This window comes from Dama dama, chromosome 28 (assembly GCF_033118175.1).
Source record: "Dama dama isolate Ldn47 chromosome 28, ASM3311817v1, whole genome shotgun sequence".
Taxonomy (NCBI): domain Eukaryota; kingdom Metazoa; phylum Chordata; class Mammalia; order Artiodactyla; family Cervidae; genus Dama; species Dama dama.
Genome location: NC_083708.1, coordinates 25,789,769 through 25,796,262, shown reverse-complemented (window position 1 = coordinate 25,796,262; position 6,494 = coordinate 25,789,769). Strand labels below are relative to the sequence as shown.

At 39.6% G+C, this 6,494-nt stretch overlaps 1 non-coding gene across 1 annotated transcript; it reads right to left on the bottom strand.

Moving 5' to 3' along the window:
• Positions 1 to 1,858: 1,858 nt before the first annotated feature.
• Positions 1,859 to 2,049, bottom strand: LOC133048334 (U2 spliceosomal RNA). The gene has a single exon (XR_009691000.1). It is a non-coding gene; the product is annotated as a U2 spliceosomal RNA (small nuclear RNA).
• Between the last annotated feature and the right edge of the window lie 4,445 nt (positions 2,050 to 6,494).

Here is a 6,494-nt window from a genome sequence, read left to right as displayed (position 1 = left end):
TTGTTGTGCAAAAGCTTTTAAGTTTCATTAGGTCCCATTTGTTTAGTTTTGCTTTTGTTTCTAATATTCTGGAATGTGGGTCATAGAGGATCCTGCTGTGATTTATGTCGGAGAGTGTTTTGCCTATGTTCTCCTCTAAGAGTTTTATAGTTTCTGGTCTTACATTTAGATCTTTAATCCATTTTGAGTTTACTTTTGTGTATGGTGTTAGAAAGTGTTCTAGCTTCATTCTTTTACAAGTGGTTGACCAGTTTTCCCAGCACCACTTGTTAAAGAGGTTGTCTTTTTTCCATTGTATATCCTTGCCTCCTTTGTCAAAGATAAGGTGTCCATAGGTTTGTGGATATATCTCTGGGCTTTCTATTCTGTTCCATTGATGTATATTTCTGTCTTTGTGCCAGTACCATACTGTCTTGATGACTGTGGCTTTGTAGTAGAGTCTGAAGTCAGGCAGGTTGATTCCTCCAGTTCCATTCTTCTTTCTCAAGATTACTTTGGCTATTCGAGGTTTTTTGTATTTCCATACAAATTGTGAAATTATTTGTTCTAGTTCTGTGAAAAATACCATTGGTAGCTTAATAGGGATTGCATTGAATCTATAGATTGCTTTGGGTAGTATAGCCATTTTGACAATATTGATTCTTCCAATCCATGAACACCGTATGTTTCTCCATCTGTTTGTGTCCTCTTTGATTTCTTTCATCAGTGTTTTATAGTTTTCTATGTATAGGTCTTTTGTTTCTTTAGGTAGATATACTCCTAAGTATTTTATTCTTTTTGTTGCAATGGTGAATGGTATTGTTTCCTTAATTTCTCTTTCTGTTTTCTCATTATTAGTGTATAGGAATGCAAGGGATTTCTGTGTGTTAATTTTATATCCTGCAACTTTACTATATTCGTTGATTAGCTCTAGTAATTTTCTGGTAGAGTTTCTAGGGTTTTCTATGTAGAGGATCATGTCATCTGCAAACAGTGAGAGTTTCACTTCTTCTTTTCCTATCTGGATTCCTTTAACTTCTTTTTCTGCTCTGATTGCTGTGGCCAAAACTTCCAAAACTATGTTCAATAGTAGTTGTGAGAGTGGGCACCCTTGTCTTGTTCCTGATTTCAGGGGAAATGCTTTCAATTTTTCACCTTTGAGGGTGATGCTTGCTGTGGGTTTGTCATATATAGCTTTTATTATGTTGAGGTATGTTCCTTCTATTCCTGCTTTCTGGAGAGTTTTAACCATAAAAGGATGTTGAATTTTGTCAAAGGCTTTCTCTGCATCTATTGAGATAATCATATGGTTTTTATCTTTCAATTTGTTAATGTGGTGTATTACATTGATTGATCTGCGGGTATTAAAGGATCCTTGCATTCCTGGGATAAAGCCCACTTGGTCATGGTGTATGATTTTTTTAATATGTTGTTGGATTTTGTTTGCTAGAATTTTGTTAAGGATTTTTGCATCTATGTTCATCAATGATATTGGCCTGTAGTTTTCTTTTTTTTGTGGCATCTTTGTCTGGGTTTGGAATAAGGGTGATGGTGGCCTCATAGAATGAGTTTGGAAGTTTACCTTCTTCTGCAATTTTCTGGAAGAGTTTGAGTAAGATAGGTGTTAGCTCTTCTCTAAATTTTTGGTAGAATTCAGCTGTGAAGCCATCTGGTCCTGGGCTTTTGTTTGCTGGAGATTTCTGATTACGTTTCAATTTCCTTGCTTGTGATGGGTCTGTTAAGATCTTCTATTTCTTCCTGGTTCAGTTTTGGAAAGTTATACTTTTCTAAGAATTTGTCCATTTCTTCCAAATTGTCCATTTTATTGGCATAGAGCTGCTGGTAGTAGTCTCTCTCTTTTTTTTTTTTTTTTTCTTTTTCTTTTTCTACCGTTCCTGGAAGCACTGCAATACCAGGTCGATGCGTGGAGTGGATGGAGCAAGCTCCTATTCCAACTCCTAATTCCAAAAATCCATTTAATATATTGTCCTCGGATAGAGGACGTATCAGATATTAAACTGATAAGAACAGATACTACACTTGACCTTAGCCAAAAGGCTGAGAAGCGATGGTAGTAGTCTCTTATGATCCTTTGTATTTCAGTGTTGTCTGTTGTGATCTCTCCATTTTCATTTCTAATTTTGTTAATTTGGTTCTTCTCCCTTTGTTTCTTAATGAGTCTTGCTAATGGTTTGTCAATTTTGTTTATTTTTTTCAAAAAACCAGCTTTTAGCTTTGTTGATTTTTGCTATGGTCTCTTTAGTTTCTTTTGCATTTATTTCTGCCCTAATTTTTAAGATTTCTTTCCTTCTACTAACCCTGGGGTTCTTCATTTCTTCCTTCTCTAATTGCTTTAGGTGTAGAGTTAGGTTATTTATTTGACTTTTTTCTTGTTTCTTGAGGTAAGCCTGTAATGCTATGAACCTTCCCCTTAGCACTGCTTTTACAGTGTCCCATAGGTTTTGGGTTGTTGTGTTTTCATTTTCATTCATTTCTATGCATATTTTGATTTCTTTTTTGATTTCTTCTATGATTTGTTGGTTATGCAGAAGCGTGTTATTTAGCCTCCATATGTTTGAATTTTTAACAATTTTTTTTTTCCTATAATTGAGATCTAATCTTACTGCACTGTGGTCAGAAAAGATGACTGGAATGATTTCAATTTTTTTGAATTTACCAAGACTAGATTTGTGGCCCAGGATATGATCTATTCTGGAGAAGGTTCCATGTGCACTTGAGAAAAAGGTGAAGTTGATTGTTTTGGGGTGAAATGTCCTATAGATATCAATTAGGTCTAGCTGGTCCATTGTGTCATTTAAACTTTGTGTTTCCTTTTTAATTTTCTGTTTAGTTGCTCTATCCATAGTTTTGAGTGGGGTATTAAAGTCTCCCACTATTATTGTGTTACTATTAATTTCCTCTTTCATACTCATTAGCGTTTGCCTTACATATTGCAGTGCTCCTATGTTGGGTGCATATATATTTATAATTGTTATATCTTCTTCTTGGATTGATCCTTTGATCATTATGTAGTGTCCTTCTTCGTCTCTTTTCACAGCCTTTATTTGAAAGTCTTTTTTATCTGATATGAGTATTGCGACTCCTGCTTTCTTTTGGCCTCCATTTGCGTGAAATATTTTTTTCCAGCCCTTCACTTTTAGTCTGTATGTGTCTCTTGTTTTGAGATGGGTCTCTTGTAGACAGCATATATAGGGGTCTTGTTTTTGTATCCATTCAGCCAGTCTTTGTCTTTTGGTTGGGGCATTCAACCCATTTACATTTAAGGTAATTATTGATAGGTATGGTCCCGTTGCCATTTACTTTGTTGTTTTGGGTTCACGTTTATACAGCCTTTCTGTGTTTCCTGTCTAGAGAAGATCCTTTAGCATTTGTTGAAGAGCTGGTTTGGTGGTGCTGAATTCTCTCAGCTTTTGCTTGTCTGTAAAGCTTTTGAATTCTCCTTCATATCTGAATGAGATCCTTGCTGGGTACAGTAATCTAGGTTGTAGGTTATTCTCTTTCATTACTTTCAGTACGTCCTGCCATTCCCTTCTGGCCTGGAGGGTTTCTATTGATAGATCAGCTGTTATCCTTATGGGAATCCCTTTGTGTGTTATTTGTTGTTTCTCCCTTGCCACTTTTAATATTTGTTCTTTGTGTTTGATATTGGTTAATTTGATTAATATGTGTCTTGGGGTGTTTCGCCTTGGGTTTATCCTGTTTGGGACTCTCTGGGTTTCTTGGACTTGGGTGGCTATTTCCTTCCCCATTTTAGGGAAGTTTTCAGCTATTATCTCCTCGAGTATTTTCTCATGGCCTTTCTTTTTGTCTTCTTCTTCTGGGACTCCTATGATTGGAATGTTGGGGCGTTTCACATTGTCCCAGAGGTCCCTGAGGTTGTCCTCATTTCTTTTGATTCTTTTTTCTTTTTTCCTCTCTGCTTCATTTATTTCCACCATTTTATCTTCTACCTCACTTATCCTATCTTCTGTCTCCGTTATTCTACTCTTGGTTCCCTCCAGAGTGTTTTTGATCTCATTTATTGCATTATTCATTTTTATTAACTCTTTTTTATTTCTTCTAGGTACTTATTAAACATTTCTTGCATCTTCTCAATCTTTGTCTCCAGGCTATTTATCTGTAACTCCATTTTGTTTTCAAGATTTTGGATCATTTTTATTATCATTATTCTAAATTCTTTTTCAGGTAGATTCCCTGTCTCCTCCTCTTTTGTTTGACTTGGTGGGCATTTTTCATGTTCCTTTACCTGTTGGGTATTTCTCTGCCTTTTCATCTTGTTTAGGTTGCTGTGTCTGGAGTGGGCTTTCTGTATTCTGGTGGTCTGTGGTTCCTTTTTATTGTGGAGGTTTCACCCAGTGGGTGGGGTTGGACGATTGGCTTGTCAAGGTTTCCTGGTTAGGGAAGCTTGTGTCAGTGTTCTGGTGCATGGAACTGGATTTCTTCTCTCTGGAGTGCAATGGAGTGCCCAGTAATGAGTTTTGAGATGGGTCTATGTGTTAGGTGTGACTTTGGGCAGCCTGTATGTTGACACTCAGGGCTATGTTCCTGCGTTGCTGGAGAATTTACATGGTATGTCTTGCTCTGAAACTTACTGGCTCTTGGGTGGTGGTTGGTTTCAGTGTAGGTATGGAGGCTTTTGGACGGTCTCTTATTACTTAACGTTCCATGTAGTCAGGAGTTTTCTGGTGTTCTCAGGTTTTGGGCTTAAGTCTCCTGCCTCTGGATTTCAGTTTTATTCTTCCAGTAGTCTCAAGACTTCTCCACCTATACAGCACTGGTAATAAAACTTCTAGGTTAATGGTGAAAAGATTCTCCCCCGTGAGGGACACCCAGAGAGGTTCACAGAGTTACATGAAAAAGAGGAGAGGGAGGAGGGAGATAGAGATGAGCAGGAGGCGAAAAAGGGGGACTCAAGGGAAGAGAGACAGATCTACACAGTTATCTGTTCCCAGAGTGTTCTCCGTAGCCCAGACACCCACAGAGATTCACAGAATTGAATTGGGAAGAGAAGGGGAAGGGAGGAAATAGAGGTGTTCTGAGGTAGAAAACGGAGAGTCAAAAGTGGGAGAGAGTAATCAACACACTCCTGAATAAAAATAGGAACTGAATATTGGATTCTTAAATGTCCAAAATTTATATCACATGCTTGAAAAAAAAAGATTAAAAATCTAGAGTAAAGGTTAGACTTTTAAAAATACAATATTAAAAACAAAAACAAAAACACAAAAAATTTTAGAAATATATATGAAGTTCGGTTTAAAAATAGGACTTCTCTTTTTTTTTGTTTTTTTGCAAGGTCATAGTGAAATGAAAATCAAAATTAAGAAGTAGTAGAGGAGTAACAGATGACTTTAAAAGAAAATAAGAGAAAAAGAAAAGAAAAAATAAAACAAGAAAAAAAATTTTTTTCCTAATTAAAAAAATCATAAAAATATATGAAAATGAAAGTTAAGGAGTAATGGGGGAGTAATAGGGAATTTTAAAAGAAAATAAAGAGAGAAAAGAAAAGAAAAAAAAGGTAAAAATATATCTAGGAATTTCTCTGGAGCTGTTGCGGTCAGTGTGGGTTCCGTTCAGTTTCAGATAGCTCCTCGTTCCAGCTTACACTTCTCGATATCTACAGGCCCCTTCCGGTGTAGTCGGTGTTTTCTACAGGGATTTTGATCTGTTGCACCGGTCCCTTCTGAAGCGGTTCCCTTTGTTTATTTGGCTTCTGTTTGCTGGTCTCTTCAGTGCCTAATTTCCACCCTGACACAGGCGGGCGGAGGTGGTCTCTTATTCAGGTTGCTAGTTCCGTTGCGCTGCGGGGAGGGGCTGGCGCTGCTTTCTCCGTCTGCGCTGCTCAGGCTCCCGGCTGCTCTATATGGAGCGTGCCCTGCGCTGCGCGCAGTTCCAGCCCTCGGGTGTTCCACAAAAGCGCGGAACAAAAAGCTGCACCTGCGTTTTGTGCCTTCCCCGCCTGAGCGGCTCAGGCAGCCAGGAACTTGATGGGTGCACTCTTCCCAGGTGCGGCGCGCCTTCTCCCCTCCGCGGTCCCAGTCTCAGTTTCTGCCCATGCCGGTCGGGTGCCTGTGCCCTGTGTCTCGCCGCAACCCTCCCAGCAGATGTCGACCATCCAGAATCTCAGGAGGTCTTTGATTAGAAACTGGAGGCCCATTTGCAGTGCGGTAGGGGATGCGGTCCTTGGGACCGAGCCTGCCCCTTTCCCCTCCCCCCTGCCTCCAGCCTCCGGCAGGGCTGGGCTGGTCCGCAGCCGGCCAGCTCTTCTCTGGACTTGCTCAGACTCTTTGTTCTGCAAACAGCCGGCAGTGTGTTCAGGCCGGTTAATTTTCTCTCTCTCTTTTGCTGTCCCACAGTGTAAGTTGGTATCTCACGAAAGCTCCCTCTGATTGCCCTCAGGGCACTCAGGCCCGGTACTTACGCTAAGCAATGCCGCCTGCTCCTCTCCATTCCGCCCCCACTTGCTGGTGGTGGATGCGGGCGTCTGGGGTACT